Raw genomic sequence first — 21,803 nt, 5'->3', positions numbered from 1 at the left:
TTGCAAATAAGGCTATGAAGATCCTAAAGGTTCCTGTCTTCCAGAGCATGTATCTATGCATTTCTATAGATTAGAGTTTTAGGAATGGAGTCATAGAACTCAACTATGATCAACCTTATTAAGCATTGCAAAAGAGCTTTCAAAGTGTTTTTCACACTACTATCAGCAGAATTCCTGTTTTGCCACATCCTGATCAGCATTTTACATTGTTTTGCTGCTTTTTTTTTTTTTAGTTCTTTGATTCTAGTGGGCATGTAGGAGTATTTTTTTTTTTTTGTAGTTTTAATTAGCATATTTTTGATGAAGAGTGAAACAGGATTATAAGTAACTTTTATTTTCTTCCTTATAATGTTTTGCACTTTTAATTATCTCTACTATGAACAAGTAAAAGTCCAGTAATTACAAACAAACATTTCCAAGCAGATGTGAATGTATTTTTGCTCTGTTGCCAAATAATTTTTCTGCAATCAATTGTTGCTTATACACTTTATCTCAGAAATAAAATTACAACTTTAAAAACAAGGACAACAATTCTTGTTACATTCCATATAATTTAGACCAGACTAATTATAATTTAGAAATGCCAGGAATTGTTTATAAGAAATTATTTAAATTTCTTAAGCATTATGTGAAGGCTTAGGCTGGATATTATTTATTTCTGAGGAAGGAAAGAAATAAGTAGACTGAACTATTTCTCCTGCCTCCTCCAATTCAAACTATGGCTCCTGCTATAATGTTAAATAAATGTCTACTCTTATGCAGACTTTCTATGATTTTTGCATGTTAACTATGGAGAGTCATGAACACTTCAATGAAAAACATGCATGTACTTTAAAATGAGTAAATAATATAAACTACTGCAAAATATCTGTACAATGATCTATATGTTCATCAATGATATAAAGTACTTAAGACATGTCTAACATATAATAATAGAATCAAAAGAGTCTGAACTAAACACTTGCCTGGGAAATTCTACCATAACGCTTAGGTAATGACCAGCCATACTGGTTCAAAATGATCTAGGTTCTAACACATTTCGCTAACAAAGAACTCTGCCAGAGCAAATTATTCCTGGACTTACGGGACAGAGCTGGCTCTTCCACTCTCTAAATCACAAACATATTCAACTAGAAAGCTGTCACTGTTCTATACTTTCAGTATGCAGAGTGAAATACCAAGTTTTCATAGGTTGGGAGATGAGGAGAAGGAAAAATCAGGGAGAAGTATTCATTTTCTTCATTGATATTTGACTATAGAAATTGTTGGTAGAAAGGAGGAAATCATTTTAGTATAAAAAAAGCTGTTTCTGGGAAATACAGTGAAAGAAGTTCTACCTGCTTCAAAGGACACACCAAAATGTCAGCAAGTATAAGGGAATATTCGCCAAACTTAAATTAGCAGATCTGTCACCTCTTAAGAATTACCTTTATCTTTCTTATCCCTAAAAAAAGATCCTTCGGTAGAGATATGTCCTTTTATCCTTCAGAAGGACACTCGGAGACATTAGAAAAGATTTTTTGGTGGGGGAAGTTATTTGCTTAAAGAAGAAAAGCATCACTATGTGTGGAAGGATGTCTGATACTTAAATGACAGAGCAAGGGAAAAGATTATGAAACATTTATCATATAAATCATAAGAACTGTTTAGAAACTGAATCAGATTTAAGAAGGTAAACGTGTTGTCATAAGGCATTTTGAATGACATTATTAAATGTCGTAAACTGGAGATTAACTTCCCTCAGTACAAATTTGCTTGTTTCTGAACTGCAAAGATTCTAAATAATCTCTCAAAAGACTGGGTAGACGTTGGCAGCTTGTATAAGCCTTTTACCCTTCCTTAATGTGAAAGTAAACTGCAAATGCGGTTATGTCTAAGAAAAGGGTAATCAAGAAAAATATCATTAAAGTGTATTTGAGATTAACTGTTACATGAAAGGGCTCGTCTGCTATCTGACATGAGTAACTGAATTTTGTTTTCCAATGTAGGTCGACTGACTCAACAGTCAGCACAAACTGAATTGTATTTTTGTAAGGCTCTTCAATAGGCAGCCAAATAAATAGCTTTTCCCCTGCTGCATGGTTTGCTGTTTGCTTAAGCAAAAATCCAATTTCTGGAGAGGACTCCACAAGGGCTAAATTCCCTGCCATTTACAAGTGTCCCATTAGAGTAGCTTTCTATATGGAAATAACATTCCAAGACAAGGAGAGAAACGTTAGGTCTGAGGTCCGCTGTTCCTGATGTGTTTTATTATTTCTTTTTCATTTGAAGAGTAGAGCTGTTCTCCCGGGAGAAAGAAGGAGAAAGAGAGAGTCATGTTTGAATACAAATGTCTCAAGAAACTGGAGCTTCTTTTAAAAGTGAAATCTCCTTTTTTTGGTATGCATCAAGGACGAGGGTAGATCTGTCAGCTTCACACTCAGGCTGCTTCTCATTAAAAGATTTTTTTAATTAAGAATTCAAAGGCAAAAACTCCAAGTGGAGTAGCATATATTAGAGATGGTGAGGCTTGGGTTTGATTACTGTTTCCTTTAGTACATCTGGAAGAAGTTTTTATTTGAAAATAGCCATGATTAGAATGAGACAACCTGTGTCTCTGACTTACCAGGATGCCATATAAAGGCCTGCCAGTTTTGCAAAAGCATTTTTCTAGGAGGTGATAAAAATAAATTTTAATGAAGGTTCATAAATTTCCAGGAATGTTTTAACTAATAAAACTAGTGTCATCAATGTTAAGAAAATGTTCATTGATTTTTAAAATATTGATTATTGGGGTATGAAAATCTTTGTAATGGATTCAAATGTCTAATCTAATATATGTTTGTTTTCTTAACAACTGATTTATAGTTCTTGTGAACAAATAGTCGTGTACCTTTACGTTAGTTTTACTTGCATTTAGTTTTTCATTTAAAGAAACAAAAACAGATTTAGTAATATAATAGCTACTCAGTAAGAATTTATCTAAAAGAAAAACATACTCATGGAAAGTTTTCTAGAAAAGGTAATTGTATTACAGTTTTAGCTTGTTTGAATTAAATAAATGCCTATTGACTTGTTATACATAGCATTGAAACTGAAAGATAAATTGGTGTTTCCTTGAAAGCTTCACTCAAGAAAAAGTTTAAAATATCACCATATGAACAATATGATTCTGTTTGTCAAATTCCTTTACATATAGGGTGATATTGAGTTTCTTTATTCAAGATCATCAGGGTTCTACTTCAATATTATTATGTCATTAAAAAAAAAGAAACCAAGCACTGTACATACATACAACCTTTTGAAAATAACTGAAATCTAGTCAAGTAAAGAGCTTGAAAGCTTTTTTTTTTTTCTCTCTCTCTTTCTAAGCCCCCTTGTTGTCTGATTTCATCTTAGGGAGTAATTATTGTGAAACATATCTTTAACTGGGAGCTTTCATTTTGTACAGAGACAAGCATTCTACTATGCATATCATGATTCCCACTTGGAAGCAAATGAGAAGAGACACATAATTCTAGACAACTAAGAGAACTTGACTATTAGAGAGGTCAATTGCTTTGACTCTGCCCAAATCTTCATACAAATATAACCAGAGTAGGATTAACTGAAAGCATATGGAATAGAGGAGAAAACAATAGGCTAAGGGCAAGGTGTTTAACCTTTTTGCTTCCTTATTTGCAAAATCAGGGAAATTTGACTACTTTTCTTTTCTTTTATTTTTTTTTAAGTTATTTGACCTTCCAACATGATGATTCTAAATGATTTATAGGTCTTTATATAAATTCCTTCTCTCATGAATTAAGCTGTCCTGAATTTTGTCACCTTTTCTGACATACTTATAATGTATAAACAAACTTGCTATTTTCTTTAGTATCTCTTTCACTAAGATGGTTGCTGTTAATAAGACAGAGATTTGGCCAATATAGATTTGCTTTCACATACTGAGGGCTTTTTTTCATGGTTAGAAATAGGACTTCACTTAGGAGTTGCATTGTTTAGATGGTAGAACTTAATTTTTCAAAACTGTCAAATGTTTGCTCATATTCCCTTCACTTGCTGATGAATAGTTATATTTGATATGCTGTATGTATCATATATGAAATTATTTCATGTTCTTCAATTACTAGTTGAGCTGAGAAACTGTATCAGTCATAGACCAAGATAATATTTTCAGGTGCTAAATGTATTGCTTTTAAAAAAGAATAAAATGCTTCATTCAAATTAGATAAACTTGCTATTCAGAATTATTTTCAGGTGTCAGGAAAAGAAAACAACAACAAAAAAAATAAAGTGCCCTATACAATCATATTCTTTCCTGTCACCAGGACTTAGAATTTCATCTTTGAGAAGCACCTCTCATCCTTGGACAACTACTGAGCAAGAAACCTATTGCTTCTAATGGCATTTTAAGATGAAGTCAGCAAGGCATATTTGGTTCTGATCACTTAATGTTAAAAAGGAAAATAATACAGAACACTTATCCTTTTGTTTCTTGATTCAAGATTTAAATTCAGTAGTTGGGGAAGATGATACAATCTGCAGAATCCTGATTCAGTCCTCCAAAGAGTGTTATCTTGCTTTTGTCATCACTGAGGGCTGGATTCACTTTTGACCCACAACTACCTTAGAATGATAAACTCACAGGGCAGGCAACAGGAGATTTGCACTGGACCTGCCTCCTCAAAGCCAGTAGCTAAAATGAGAATGAGAATCCTGTGGACATTTTCATTTGGCAACATTCTGCCTACTGCTGAAATCCTGGAGGCATTTTGATTGTCTCAGGAGGTGAAGAGGGAGTTTGAACAAATCCAGGTTGGATTTCTGCTGTTCTCCTTCTAGTAAGGAAAAATGGAAAGTTACATTCGAGTGAAGCCTGGATGATCCATGCCAGTGCATCTGGATTCAACTTGAAAAAACGATTTTAGGGCATTCATAAAAGTCAAACAAAAACAAACCTCTTCACTACTTTATATAATATTCTGTATATGATTTCCATAATGTTTAATTCTGTCAATTATATTTTGTGCCCAGTGACTTTAAGACTACCTTCTCTTAATCATTTCATAAATAGTTAAGATTACTTTTTTCATGTCAGTTATGATTAAAAGTACTTATGGAATTTATGTTGAAAAGCCTCATAATTCTTAAATTCTATAGAATCAAATTATAATATCATAATAAAATTCATATGAAATTCACAATAAATAAAATTTATAATAAAAATTCATGATAAGTAAGATATAATAAAACTCATATTCCTACTAAAACCTCATATGAATGAAGTTTTCATGTTGGGTAAGTTTTTATTATAAGTGTAAAATTTGGCGTTTAAGGAATTCTTAGTGTGGAAGTACAGAGATAAGTGAACAATCTCAGTGTGAGTGTAGGCAACGTTTCTGTGTGCCTGTTGGGTCTGTGGTCTCCTTTCCTGAGAACTGCTTATTACCTACCCTTACCTACAGCGACTGCCCCCAAGTTCCCTGCTTCGATTCTGATCCTATTTTCTCTGTTGAATGAATAATAGCACTCTTCCCTGCACTGAATGAACACCTAACTCAATGAAGTCATTGTAGTCTCCCTACCTGGTATTTAGAATTAGAATTAAGAGATTCTATGTAGTGACAAGAGCCTATATTTTTCTAAAACCAGGGAACCAAAGCAGAGAAAAAACAGTGTGTAGAGAATGAGATGAACACATGTCCAAAGAAGAGGCAGAAGAGTATATGGTGTCAGAGAGACTAAGATACTTTCCTATCATTCCATTCTTTTGTGCATTCCTTTTCAGAAGAAGAACTATACTACACCACCTTGGACTGAGATGGCCCTTATTATTTTGTAAATTCTATTCTTTGTCTTTTTCTTTTAGCACAAGCTAGTCTGACTGAGGTTTCTATTGCTTGTAACCAAAAGAATCTCATCTGATACAGCAGACAAGAGAAAAAAAAAATTAACTATCCTCAAGAAAAGAGATAACAAGCAAAATAATTATCCAAAGCAAGTTTCAAAGAGGAAAAGAAACTGAAAAATACAGTATATTTCATTAATATATTGGACTGTCAAGCCCAGTACTTTTTTAATTGAACAACATTTGTTTTAGAAAGCTCAAGGGATGTTCTGAGCTGAATCCAAGTTTGTCCATACCACTTCTGATCTCTGCCTTATAAGAAAACGGTTTGAAATCTTACTTCTGAGACTTGCACTTTGAATCAGATTCCTACTTTAATACTCATACTTTGAAAACTTTGAAATAACTCAAAATAGATGTATTAAAAAGTGTGTTCTGAGATAGTACATGTCATCATGGAGTTCTGGATTTTATGCTTAAGGCAGGAATAATAAATATAGAATTGCATTAATCTTGTTCAAAGAATTTTCTGCAGCATCTCCTTCTGACAATTATATTTTATACCAAAGTCAAATTTAAATCAAATTTTTAAAGATTAAGAAGCATAGGAAACTTAATCCCTTACAGATCCAGGAGATACAGTAATGGTATTTTTTTTAGGGGAAATTTTAATCTTTAAAATAAGAACTAAGACAGAAACAAACTCAATTAATTATATTTCATTTCTTTTAGACAGCTTAAGTTTTGGAGCCATAACATAGTGTCTTCACTTTCTAATAAAATATATATTCTCATTAATCTAACAATGTGACCGATTTTCTGTAGCAGTACAGTGTCAATTTTAAATCATTATGTTAGCAATGTGATTTACGTGGACATATGTGCATCACCATTCATATTCACATATATCAGTCTTTATTTAGTTTTTGATAAAGTGCTACTTTAAATTAGCACTGTCAAGAGTTTTAATGAATGTGCAGAAATTGCTTTGTGATTTATTTTAAGAATAAATTTTACCTCCATGTAATTTACTCTTGTTTCTCTCCCTGCCCAACTGTCAATGCAATGAATATTTTCATAATATATTCAAAAATTGATATTTCAAGTGCCATTAAAGAATCTGATCAACAATTTGCCATGGGAAAATCTAGAAATTCACACTTGAAATAGTAGAGATTCTCAGTTCTTTTTTTTTTGACTAAGTTTCCCCCCATCCCTTCAGATTCACATGCATAGTGATTCAGTTTGCATATTAAGCTTTGAAACATCTACCAAAAGTACTGAAATTTAATGTACAGAGTTTATTTCATGTTTTATTATTTGATTACTATCTCTGAGACACATTTACGGAATTAAACCTTAAGTATGACTGTTGGGTGATTGTCTCTCATTTTACAGCCTTACTGAAACTGCATAGATGGGTCAAAATATGTCAAAGAAAATTGTATCTTTAGTCACTAAGTCATGTCTGACTCTTGTGACCCCATGGACTATAGCCCACCAGGTTCCTCTTGTCCATGGGATTCTCCAGGCAAGAATACGAGAGTGGGTTGTCATTTCCTTCCCCAGATCTTCCTAACCCAAGGATCAAAGCCAGGTCTCCTACACTGCAGGTGGACTCTTTACCACTCAGCCACCAGGGAAGCTTGGGTTCCACCTGCAATGCATGAGACATGGGTTTGATCCCTAGGCTAGGAAGATTCCCAGAAGTAGGAAATGGCAACCTACTCCAGTATTCTTGCCTGGGAAATTCCATGGACAGAGAAACCTAGTTGGCTGCAGTCATGGGGTCACAAGAGGTCAAGACAACTGAGTTACAAAACCACCACCACCACAAAGAGCTTATTATTTTCCACATACTATTGTTTGCCTGTATTAGCTGGTTAATAGCCTTAAATTTTATGTGTTTTGTTGCTATTGCTATTTAAAGGATGAGGAAATTGAGCCACAGAGATGGTAAACAGCACATCTAGGATGACAGAGCAAGCAAGTGTGTAGAGATGAGATTTGACATCAGGCCAAATGTACTTTGCCAACAAAGGTCCATCTAGTCAAAGCTATGGTTTCTTCAGTAGTCATGTATGGATGTGAGAGTTGGACTATAAAGAAAGCTGAGCACTGATGAATTGATACTTTTGAACTGTGGTGCTAGAGTAGACTCTTGAGAGTCCCTTGGACTGCAAGGAGATCCAACCAGTTCATCCTAAAGGAAATCAGTCCTGAATATTCATTGGAAGGACTGATGCTGAAGCTGAATCTCCAATACTTTGGCCACCTGATGTGAAGAACTGATTCATTTGAAAAGACCCTGATGCTGGGAAAGATTGAAGGTGGGAGGAGAAGGGGACACAGAGGATGAGATGGTTGGATGGCATCACTGACATGTTGGATATGAGTTTGAGTAAACTACAGAAGTTGGTGATGGACAGGGAGGCCTGGCATGCTGCAGTCCGTGGGGTCTCAAAGAATTGGACACAACTGGTGGCTGAACTGAACTGAACTGAACTGTCTCATCAGTTGACACTTTCATCCATTACACTCTGTCACTTCATCCCCCTAAAAAAAAAGAGGGGGAAAAAAAGGACTCTCATAGCTTAGTCAAGGTATATGCTAAATAATGTATTATCTAACTTATACAAAAAATCCTATTTATAATAAAATATAAAGTTCCAGGAGATTCAGTTAAGTTGTCCATTGACACACATATTTGGTCTTTCCTCTAAATCACAATGGCTACTTACATCAGTGGGGATTCTTTTGGTTTATAGTTGTTAAAAAAGAAAGCTAAACACAGATTGACCTCAACAATGTAACAGCTGCTATAATGGACCACCTTTAGGATCAAAGGACTCAGTCTCCCAATTGCTAGGAATGCTTTGAGAATTGGGAATTGCCTTAGCCAACCAAGTTGCTGTGACCCAGATGACATCACCTTTTACGAAAATCCACATCCAGTCTACTTGTCTTAACTTACAACTGATCCAAAGAAACATAGTTGGTTCAGAAAAATTAGCAATTAGCATTGAAGCCTAATTTCTTCCTCTGCTCAATCCTGCCTTCTTCCTTCCTTTCTGTAGATGTTTATCCTGTGAATATTGCCTAATAAATTTATTGCAGGTTGATCTCCAATTAAAAGTTTACTTCCCAAAAGCTCAACATGTATGATAAAGGGAATTTACTGGCTCACATAATTGAAACCTTAGAGATAAATTTGCCTTCAAAGTTCATTTGATTAGGAGGCTAGGATTAATTTCTCTCTGTTTCCTATTCTTCCTTTTAGTGTCAGCTTCATTCCATGGCTGATTTCTTGCAATGATGGCAAAATCATTGCACCATTTCTCGTCTTCACATTTGCACATCACTCCATCCAGAAGGAGACTTCAATGAAGTTCATTGTGATTAGATTATTTAAGGTTGAGGGTCAGAAAGTGCTAATTTGCTTAAATAAATGAGTGCCCAACCCCAAGAGCCTGAAATGGAGTCCCCTTCTCCTGGGTTGCTTTGAGAAAATGGTGCAAGGCCAAAGGAAAATCTGGCCACTTTTAGAAAGGGAGGATTGAGTAGGATTGTGTAGTACTAACAGAAGTACTGTTTGAAAGGAGGATTTAGCTCTGAGGTGTTGAATGCTGGGGCTTGATAAACAGCGTCTATAATGCTCCATAGGGGGGAGAAGAGAAACAAAATAGTCCCCTCCTTTTGCATTCAATTCCTTTCACATTTTTCAAATGAGGCATATTCCCCTCAGCTTTTCACTCGATAACTCAAATTATTCATAGTTTAAAAGTCAATTTGTCCAGGGTGACTTCTTTGTCCTGTCAAAGACAAGTTTAGAGGTTTCTCCACAATATTCCCACAGAGTAATATGTTGACCTGATCACATTTTATTTACTTATTTGTTTAATACTTTTTCTCTTCTGGTGGACAATTGATTTCTGCAGGACATATCCTGCATCTTAATCATCACTGTATACCACTGGTACACGAGGCCTGATAAGCCACACACACACACACAAACATCATTGTTTGAGAATATATGCATAAATTAAATGGAATGTTGGCTTTTCCAGGATACATCCCAAGAGGTTTTTTTAATAGTGATGAAGGATCCATAATTCTATGTTCTCTACTGATGAACATTATTAATGAAAGAAAAAAAGAATATGCAGAGATGAAGAAAGCAAAAGATCCCTCTATCTCACTAGACAGTGACTTCCCAGAGAACAGAAAATATAAGCATATGTTGTATTGGCCATTGAGTGTGTGCAAATTAAATGTGCATTCATGAATCAGAGGAAAAGTCAGACTCATTTATAAAGACATCTTAACTGCTGGTGAGATTAAAAAAAAAACACTTTGAAGGAAGCATTTCACAGAGGCAGGGTGAGGAATGATCATGGTTTTAAGGTGCTAAATGAGTTTGAGGTTATTAAACAGAATAGGAAACACAAAGAGGGGGTCTTTGCCTTTTGAAGATGGCTCATAAATTTGTTTTTGAACATGCAGAATTTGGAAACTCTAAGGAGTCCTGGGTGTTCATTGGAAGGACTGATGCTGAAGCTGAAACTCCAGTACTTTGGCCACCTCATGCGAAGAGTTGACTCATTGGAAAAGACCCTGATGCTGGGAGGGATGGAGGCAGGAGGAGAAGGGGACGACAGAGGATGAGATGGCTGGATGGCATCACCGACTCGATGAGCAAGAGTTTGAGTAAACTCTGGGAGTTGGTAATGGATAGGGAGGCCTGGTGTGCTGCAATTCATGGGGTCGGAAAGAGTCGGACACGACTGAGCAACTGAACTGAACTGAACTGAAGGAGATTTAAGTAAACAAATGCAGAAATTAAGGAGAATCTCCAGTCTGAAATAGTTGGTACATCAATTTTAAGGAAAAATGTAGTACTTTGTCTGTAAAAAAACTATTTCCTTAAAATTCGTGTTGTAATTAATGTTACTGGTCTGCTAACAGGTCAAGCATACCCATTCCCTTGCTTTACTTCAGTTTATTCCTAGAAACCTTACTGCTATGAAAAAAGCACAGTAACATGAAAAATATCTTTCTTTAATTCTAATGAGAAAAATTACAATGCAGTCCAACCTGATCCAAGATACACACTTTTATAGGTAGAAATTATATAAATTGATAATAAAAACAGGTTTATTTATTGATAGGTAACAATTTGAAGTTGTACATAACATGTAGCATAGTGAATACATAGTACACTTGCCAAAGCAGGATGTGTCCTAGTGACTAGTGACTGGCAGAGAATGTGTGTAAGGGAATCATTCTTCAGAAAGAAAATTCATTCTTTTGCTGCATTTTCTTCACCAGTTTTACAAACTTTACAGGCTCACAGTCATCTTGTACTCAATTTATACTTAAATATTAAGTTATATATTTTTGGTGCAAAATTACAGACAAGTATCTGGATACTTCAAAACAAGTGCAGAAACTAAATACGTAAAACAGATAAATATTTATAGACAAAGTTATCTCTGCATCCTTCTCACTTATCATACACAGACAAAGATAAGCATGTTGGGATTATTTGGAATTGAATGGTATGCAGTTCAATTTTGTTCTATATGATATGTTCTGAATGTAAAATATTGTGTCATGAAAATTAATGAGTGTTTCATTGCCTGGAATTGTCATGTCAAAACACCACTTCTTGTAGTAAAGTTATTTAGAATGTTTTAGGATTAAAAATTCATTGCACTGAAAAAAGAAGCCATTGTCAATAAATGGTTCAATTTTTAAAGAGCTTCTATTAAAAAAAAAAAAAAAACTAAGTGAAAAATTGTATGAAGTTTCTGCAATTATGACCATTAGAATAAAAATATTTGGGATACTATAATTCTAATCAATTTTCAAACGTCACAATAAATCCTAGGTTTATCTTAAATTCATGTGACCCTTTCAGAAATGCTACTACTTTTTTTTGTAATTAAAAAAAAATATAATACAGACACTGATAAAAGCACAAATAACAGTCTATGGCAGAATGGTTTTCCAAAATTAAGAAAGTCCTGAATCTTGCATCCAAGTTAAAAAACAGTATCATTGGAACTTCAGAAGTATGCTTCTTTACAAACTGCCTCCTCAAAGGGTAACTGCCATTTTGACTTATCATGTCACAGTTTAGAATTTATATAATCATACAGTTCATACAAAAATAAATATACCTCTTCTTCCATTAGATAGTATATTTCTAATATTATCTATATTGGTATATATTATAATAAATGATTAGTTATCACTATTGTACTGTATTGTTCATTGCAGCAATGTAGAATTTATTTTTCCACTCTACTGAGTATCTTTCTCCCAAGTTTTGGACTACTATGAAAATATGTTATTAATATTCATGCACAAGTTATATATTCTACATTTCCTGTTGATATGTTTTCATTCCTTTTGGGTAAATACCTAAGGTTTAAATGAAAAGTATATACTTAATAAGAAATTATTTTTTTTCCTGTGTGGTTCTACAATATTCCATTTTCACTGGTGTATCATTTTGAATTTCCACTAGTTATTGAGGAAAACTGAGAGGAGAGCATACCTGGACTTATCCTTCTGGATGTTTGTACTTATATTCAATAGGCAACAGTCTGTCATATATATGTTTTGAAACTATTTTCTCTGTTTCTGACTTACCTTTCCACTGTCTTAATTGTGTCATCAAAGGGCAGAAGTGAAATTTATCCCCTTCTAAATGGCTGTTTTTTACTTCCTAATTAAAAAATATTTATCTATAAAAATATTACCCCCAGCCCCGCCCTCCCACTGTGCCATGAGGAATTTTTCAATTGTTTATTTTTAGAGCTACATTTTTTTTGCCTTTACCTTTAGGTACATCATCCATCTTGAATTAATGCTTATAAATGGTATGAGATAGGAGGAGTTAAGGATCATCTCTTTATACAGATCTTGAATTGTTTTATAATCATTAGTTGAAAGATTTGCTTTTCACCCATTACATTTCTTTGATGGCTTCAGGACTCTATTCTCTCTCTCTTTTTTAATTAATGCAATTATTTTTAATTGGATGATGATAGCTTTACGATGGTTTATTGGTTTTTGTCATACAAGGTAAATCAGCCATGAGTATATGTCCCCTCTCTCCAAAACCTCCCTCTGTGACACCCCTTTAAGTTGTCACAAAGCACCTGGTTAAGCTCTCTGTGTTATATAGAAACTTCCCATAGATATATATTTTGCATATGGTAATGTAATCTACTCTGCTTTATTGGCCTAACCTTATGTCGATACCACACTGGTTAGATTAATGTAGCTTTACAATAAGTTTGAATCAGATAATAAGCATCTTTCCAGTTTGTCTGTTTTTTTTTTTTTTTTTTTTTTCATTTTTATAGAGTGCTTGACTTTTTAAGGTTGGCTGCATTTTCACATAAATTTTAGATTTATGTTATCAGTTTCACCAAAAACGAATTTAAAACCTGATGGTAATTGTATTGAGGTGTCATTTTATCCATTGATCAATTTGAAGATAATTGATAGTTTATTTGTAGTAAGTGTTCTACATAATTCATTTAATCAATCCAATTAATTTAGATATTCTTTCATTTCTCTAAGAAAATTTTGTATGTGTTTTTCCACTGTGAACTTCCTAAATATAATAGCTCTAGTATATTTTTGGCAAATGCATTAGGACTTCTAACATTCATGTTGTGTATAAATAAAATGTCTTACTATCCCCTTCGAAGGTCTGTCTTTTGTTTTACTTCTAAGTAGGCCCTGTTACATATTGTTGAAAGAACTGGTTGCTTGTCTTACCTGCTAAATAGTATCCAATTCTTTGTGACCCCGTGAACTGTAACCCCCCAGGCTCCTCTGTCCATGGGATTTCCCAGGCAAGAATACTGGAGAGGTTGGGATTTCCTCCTCCAGGGGATCTTTCTGACCCAGGGATTGAACCTCATCTCCTATATTAGCAGTTGGATTCTTTAGCACTCACTGAACCACCAGGGAAACCCTATAAGAAGTTTGGCTGTTAGTAAAATAGATTTATATTTATTTCAATATAAACTTCATTATAAGCTTTATTTTAATAACAACAAAAAATTCATCAACTACTAAAGAGTGTGATCCTAGTAAGCACATATACCTCCAAAGAATCACACACACACACACTTTCTAGAGAAGTAAAATGCAATCAGACCCAATTCTCTATTCTCCATTGAAGGAGCAAAAGGAACCCACATGAAGTACAGGAATGAGCATAAAGCTTTAAAGAAAGAACTGGTAAGAGGATTTACATTTGTTTTGTTCCTAATCTTAGAAAGAAAAACTATTCTTTCTTTAAATATTAAATATTTTGTTAGCTACAAGATTTTTTAAGATGATCTTTACCTGAATAAGAAAGTGCCCCTTTCTTTTTAGTTTTCTGGATGTATTTATCTTAAATGGGAATTTATTTTATCAAATGTGTCTTCTGCAATTATTGAGACGATCATATTAATTTTACTTTTCATTTTGTAGCCTGGTGATTGATTTTAATGTTGAACAAACTAGCACTCCTGGAATCAAAATAAATTGGCCATGGTGTATCATCCTTTTTACATATATTACTATCTTCAAGTTGCTAATGATTTGCTAAGAACGTTTACATGAATGGTCATGAGAGATATTCATTGCAATTTTTTTTCCCTAATGTTCTTGTCTCATTTCGATGCCACAGTTATGCTGAGGTTTAACATGTTCCCTGTCTTCCTCTCTATTTTCTGAAAGAATTTATGGAGAACTGGTATTACTTATTTCTTATATACATCTGGGCCTAAAACTTTCTTTGTAGGACAATTATTATTTACAAATAAAAAGTAATTTCTTTAATAGAAATAAGGCTACTCAGAGTCTTTAACCCTTCCAGCATCAATTTTGATAACATGTACCTTTCATTTCAATTGCTAACATAATCAAAATTGTAAAAGGTACCTGTATAAAATTGTTACTAAATTTTCTTTATTGTTACTTATTTCCTTTTAGTAAATGTAGGCTATTTATGAATACTATTTTGGCTGCACTTGTTTTCAGCTTTTTCCCCTGTGACTAGTGGGGCATTATATCAAAGTTTTAATATTTTTAAAATGTCTATTTTTAACTTATTTTCATTTTCCAGTGGTTTCTACATTTTTCATGATTGCACTCTATCATATACACTGCATTTAATTTATTCATATGTTTCTGGTTCCTTAAGTTAGAATTTTAGATCATTTATATTTAGGTTCTTTTTTTTCCTAATATAATCTTGTCAAGTCATAAGTTATTCTCTGAACACTACTTTGCTATATTCCCCAAATTTTGATATATCTTTTACTATTGTTTCCATTCTAATGATTATCTACTTCATTTTCTAACTTCTTCATTGATCCAAAGGTAATTTAGAGTCATTAGAAAAATGCAGTTTAACGTTTAAATTTTGAATAATTTCAAATTTTGTTCTGATTTTGACCCAGATAATCATGATGGTGTGATAACTCACACTCAACTAGGGCCAGACATCCTAGAATGTTAAGTCAAGTGGGCCTTAGGAAGCATCACTATGAACAAAGCTAGTGGAGGTGATGGAATTCCAGTTGAGCTATTTCAAATCCTGAAAGATGATGCTGTGAAAGTGCTGCATACAATATGCCAGTAAATTTGGAAAACTCACCAGTGGCCACAGGACTGGAAAAGGTCAGTTTTCATTACAATCCCAAAGAAAGACAATCCCAAAGAATGCTCAAACTACCACACAATTGCACTCATCTCACACGCTAGTAAAGTAATGTTTAAAATTTTCCAAGCCAGGCTTCAGCAATACATGAACCGTGAACTTCCGGTTGTTCAAGCTGGTTTTAGGAAAGGCAGAAGAACCAGAGATCAAATTGCAAACATCCACTGGATCATCAAAAAAGCAAGAGAGTTCCAGAAAAACATCTATTTCTGCTTTATTGACTATGCCAAAGCCTTTGACTGTGTGGATCACAATAAACTGTGGAAAATTCTTAAAGAGATAGGAATACCAGGCCACCTGACCTGCTTCTTGAGAAACCTGTATGCAGGTCAGGAAGCAACAGTTAGAACTGGACATGGAAAAACAGACTGGTTCCAAGAGGGGAAAGGAGTACATCAAGCCTGTATATTGTCAACCTGCTTATTTAACTTATATGCAGAGTACATCATGAGAAATGCTGGGCTGGAGGAAGAACCAGCTGGAATCAAGATTGTCTGGAGAAACATCAATAACCTCAGATATGCAGATGACACCACCCTTATGGCAGAAAGTGAAGAATTAAAGAACCTCTTGATGTAAGTGAAAGAGGACAGTGAAAAAGTTGGCTTAAAGCTCAGCATTCAGAAAACTATTATCATGGCATCCAGTCTCATCACTTCATGGCAGATAGATGGGGAAACAGTGTCAACAGTGGCTGACTTTATTCTTCTGGGCTCCAAAATCACTGCAGATGGTGATGGCAGTCATGAAGTTAAAAGATGCTTACTCCTTGAAAGGAAAGTTATGACCAACCTAGAAAGCATATTAAAAAGCAGAGACATTACTTTGCCAACAACGGTCCATCTAGACAAGGCTATGGTTTTTCCGTTGGTCATGTATGGATGTGACACTTGGACTATAAAGAAAGCTGAGTGTGAAAAATTGATGCTTTTGGACTGTGTTGTGGAGAAGACTCTTGAGAGTCCCTTGGACTCCAAGGAGATCCACCCAGTTCATCCTAAGGAGATAAGTCCTGGGTGTTCATTGGAAGGGCTGATGTTAAAGCTGAAGCTCCAATACTTTGGCCACCTGATGCGAAGAGCTGACTTATTTGAAAAGACCCTGATGCTGGGACGGATTGGGGGCAGGAGGAGAAGGAGACGACAGAGGATGAGATGGTTGGATGGCATCACTGACTTGAGGAACTTGGGTTTGGGTGGACTTCAAGAGTTGGTCATGGACAGGGAGGCCTGGTGTGCTGTGGTTCATGGGGTCACAAAGAGCAGGACATGACTGAGCGACTGAACTGAACTGATTGACTTTTAAAATAATTCTTTTCTAATCAGCGAACAATCTTGGATGAATAAATCCTTTGATAGTTACTGAAAAATGTTATATGGCATATAGTATGATGTATATAATGAAAAATATAAAGTGCAATTAAAAAAAAACATGTATTTTGTTGATGCTGATTGCATTGATCTATGAATATCAGCTTGCGATGGTTGATAATCCATCAAGTTGATTGCTTAAATTATGATTAATTTTTTGTCAGCTTGCTTTACCCACTTCTGTTAGAGAGGTACAAATCCAAATCTGAGTGTGAATTTGTCCTTAGTTCTTGTTAGATTATATTTTAATGTATATTAGTCCCCTTTATTAGGTACATACATATTTAGGGTTGCTATATCTTGACATCTGGTAGGTTTAATCCTGAAAAAAAATTCCTCTATTTTGTTAGTAAAATGCATTGTCTTTAGGTTTAATCTTTCTATTATATAATAATATATCCAGTTCAACTTTATTATGATTTACTGTTTACATAGAAATATTTTTATCCTTTTACTTTATGCATGTCTCCTAAAATTTAAATTTATTCTCTTGTAATACAGTTGAGTCTTAACCACTTTCATTCAATATGACAATTACTCCTTTAAAAGTTTTATCAATTAATATTTAATAGAATTATTGAAATGGTTAATTTTAACTCTATCATGTGACATTTTCCCATTTTTCTTCTCTTCATTTCTCTTTTTCCTTCCTTTCCTGCCTTATTTTGATTACTAAATTATGATTTGGCATTCAACTTTTATCTCCTCTATTGACTCATTCCATATATATATATTTTTATAATCATTGTGATTTCTGTATTAAAGTATACCTTAAATAATATTTACAACTTTACATATAATCTTAGAAGCTTACAACAATTTCATTCCCCACTATCTGCTGTTTTGTGTTATTGCTCTAATCTATTTTATACACGTCTTAAATCCAAGCATATCACTGCTATATTAGGTGTTAATTTTTAATAAATAATTATATTTACCTACATATTAACAGTTTCCTCTATTTTTCATCTCTTCGTGTAAATCTTAGATTACTTCTAATAACATCTTCACTCATCTTGAGGAGCAAACACCCTTTAATATTTCCTTAATGAAGTTCTGCTTATAATAAATATTCCCAGCTTTAGCTTATATTAAACTGTCATTGTGTCAACTTTATTTTTAAGGAATATAACTCATAGGATTAGATTTCTGTGTGGCTCTTCCCTCTATGGTCTTTAAATATAGGATTCCATTATCCCCTGTTTTACATTATATCAGATAAGAAGTCAGCAGTTTTTCACTGTTCTCTCAGTTCAGCTCAGTTCAGTGTAAGTCGTGTCTGACTGTCTGCAACCTCAAGGACTGCAGAATTCCAGGCTTCCCTGTCCATCACTAACTCCCAGAGCTTGCTCAAACTCAAGTCCAAAGAGTCAATGGTGACATCGAACCATCTCATCCTCTGTGTCCCTTTCTCCTCCCACCTTCAATCTTTCCCAGCATCAGGGTCTTTTCAAATGACTCAGTTCTTCACATCAGGTGGCCAAAGTATTGGAGCTTCAGCCTCAGCATCAATCCTTCCAATGAATATTCAGGACTGATTTCCTTTAGGATGGACTGTTTGGATCTCCTTGCAGTCCAAGGGACTCTCAAGAGTCTTCTCCAGCATCACAGTTCAAAAGTATCAGTTCATCAGTGCTCAGCTTTCTTTATGGTCCAACTCTCACATCCACACATGACTACCGGAGAAACCATAGCTTTGACTAGATGGACATTTGTTGGCAAAGTAATGGCTCTGTTTTTTAATATTCTGTCTAGGTTGGTTCTAGGTTTTCTTCCAAGGAGCAAGTGTCTTTTAATTTCTTTGCTGCAGTCACCATCTGCCATGATTTTGGAGCCCAAGAAAGTAAAGTCTGTCATTGTTTCCCCATCTTTGCCATGAAATGATGGGACCAGATGCCATGATCTTTTTTTTGGGGGGGGGGGATTTTGTTTTTCTTTCTTTCTTTTTTTTTCATTTATTTTTATTAGTTGGAGGCTAATTACTTTACAATATTGAAATGGGCTTTGTTATACATTGACATGAATCAGCCATGGAGTTACATGTGTTCCCCATCCCGATCCCCCCTCCCACCTCCCTCTCCACCCGATCCCTCTGGGTCTTCCCAGTGCACCAGGCCTGAACACTTGTCTCATGCATCCAACCTGGGCTGGTGATCTGTTTCACTATAGATAATATACATGTTTCGATGCTGTTCTTTGTCTTTTGAATGTTGAGTTTTAAGCAAACTTTTTCACTCTCCTCTTTCACTTTCATCAAGAGACTCTCATATATAAAGCTTCCTTTAATTTCTGTCTGCTTTTAATATCCTCCCCTTGTTTCTGCTTTCCAAAACTTGACTATACATAAGTTTTCCTTGCAACTGTGAATTTTACATTTTGTCAGGTTTGGAAGTTCCCTTTCCTTTCTTATTTCTTCAATTACATACGTTAAAAGACATGACTTTTTTTCCTACAAGGCATTAACACATGTTTGTTTTTTCTGGCTTTCTACGTGCTTTAATTTGTTTCACTTCTTCTGATATGCCTCTAAGTCTATTGAAATTTTTATTGTCTAATCTACAGCTCAACTGTACAGAAAAAAATTCCATTTCTTAAACGTCCACTTGTTAATAGGTCTATATTATATAATTTCTCAGCTGAACTTCTCCATTTGTCATTCTTTTGTATATATTTTCATAAAACACTGAACATCTCCATAATAGCATCTTTAAAGTTCTTCTCTGTTAATACCAATATACTTGGAACCTCTAGTGGTATTCTACTGACTGATTTTTCTCATATTTATGGTTCATTTTCTTTTTTATTTAGGAGGAAGAGGGAATGGTTACTCATTTTAGAGGTATGGAGATATTTTTAGAGTCTAAATTGTCTTTCTTTGTTTGCTTTTTTAAAAAAATCAGTTATTGAGTTGTACCGTTTCATCCCACTGAAGCCTTGTTTAAAGCTTTGTTAGAGTGAAGTTAAAATAAACTTACTGCAAAATTTGGGCTTCCCAGGGGAGTAAATAGAATGTTTGGTGAGTTCAAAAGGGTATCTGTACTGATTGTATGATCCCCAGTGTGCCCCATCATTGTGTAATTCCTGTTTGTTTGTTTGTTTTGCATCTCACAGACCTTCAACAGCTGTTCTCTACCAAGTATAGTGCTTACCCCATGCACATATTTGGCCAAATATTCAAGTGGAAACCTATGCAGATTCCCAATATTCCTCTCCACAATCTCTTGTCCCTAAGACACTTATCCACAAATTCCAGCACCTCTCAACAATCACGAAGTGTGATTTTTACTTTCTCCAGTGAATTCCTGGTTTCTATTGGAGCTCCATTCCCTTCCATCACATTTTAGAAAGTATCTTGATGTAAAAATCTAGAATGGAAGTAGAACATATCTTTTACATTTCTCTTTTTTGAAGAACCTTCTCCAGTATTACCTATTTTCCAGTACCTGAATGTAGTGACCTCGTATATCTTAAATATTCCATAATGTATATGGAGACAAGTTGGGGGATGCAGATTACTCCATCATAGTTGAAATCAGAAATATATCCGTGACATCCTAACAATTTTGGCACCCTTTGGGTCATGAGACACTTGACTAAAATTCTGGCCTCTTCTTTGGCTATTCAAGCTACTGTTTAGTATAACTGCCTCTTTGAAATAAAGCTGAAAAGTGTGAGTAAGCCACACTAAATATACCCTTCAAAATAAATGAACTTAGTCTAGTGATTTTGCATGTGAGAAAAAGAGAAATTAAAATTTATTTATATAGATTTTGAATTTTCAAGCTTTCTCTGAAAACAAAGAACATGACCTGTCCTTCCTGATAACTATTTGGCAATTTAAACAACTCAATGCCATACAAACTTTAAAAAGAATAATATCTGAATGGCAAGACTATTAGGCGAATTAATATAACCACTGGTGATTTATTATTAACTACCTTCAAACCTTTGGGTAAATTTATCAGAAGAAATAAAACTTTTTGGTTCATATGTTTTTATTGCCTGCATGGTGTCTAGGAAAGTCAATCATTTATACTCATTGGCTGAATAAGGAAAATGAAGCTAAGGATTCACAGTGTTAGATTAATATCCATTTCTATAACAAATGAATCTTCCCTTATCCAAAATTTCAATGATTGTTCATCAAGAATTTACAGAATTTGAATGAGAGATAGAGTACTATTAATATAACCTAATCCCGTCATTTCACAAAGGAGAAAATGAATGTCAGAGAAATAGCACAGAATGGGAGGAATGGGAACTTTGGGATGAAATAGGTCTAGTATGGAATACCATCTCTACTACTTAACAGCTATATGAGACAAATTAATGAATATCTTTGAAGTTCAGTTTCCTCGTCTCTAAAGTGAGTATAGCACTGTTAAACTTACAGAATCATTATAGTAACACTCAAATGTTTGTAATTCTTCAAAGTTCAAATTTTTAAAAATTATATCTTCATTCTACTTTATATGTCCAAAGACACATCAAAAGTAATCAGCAGCTCTAGAGTGAGGCCCAGTGTTCTTTATTATATACACACACCATGCTTCCTAATGAACAATATCCATTCCTACCTAGAAATTCACCTACAGAAAACATAGATAAATTATATACCTATAATTTTATATGTGTATGACCAGAAATAACAATATACAATGAAACTGTAAAAAGTTTGCTTCAAGGAAAAGTTCAAGTATTTTTCAAAGGACCTATTGCTACTTTTATAATATATTTTTTGTGTCTGATTAGTGAGAAACTTTTGAAACAATTTATTCTATCCAGGGATGTGAATGCTAGTTTCTATTTTTCAAGCCTGATTACAGAAGAACTTCTAAAGCAGTTTAATCTGTTCAGGGATGCTAAACAA

This window comes from Muntiacus reevesi, chromosome 1 (assembly GCF_963930625.1).
Source record: "Muntiacus reevesi chromosome 1, mMunRee1.1, whole genome shotgun sequence".
Taxonomy (NCBI): domain Eukaryota; kingdom Metazoa; phylum Chordata; class Mammalia; order Artiodactyla; family Cervidae; genus Muntiacus; species Muntiacus reevesi.
This window is presented reverse-complemented; position numbering follows the sequence as displayed.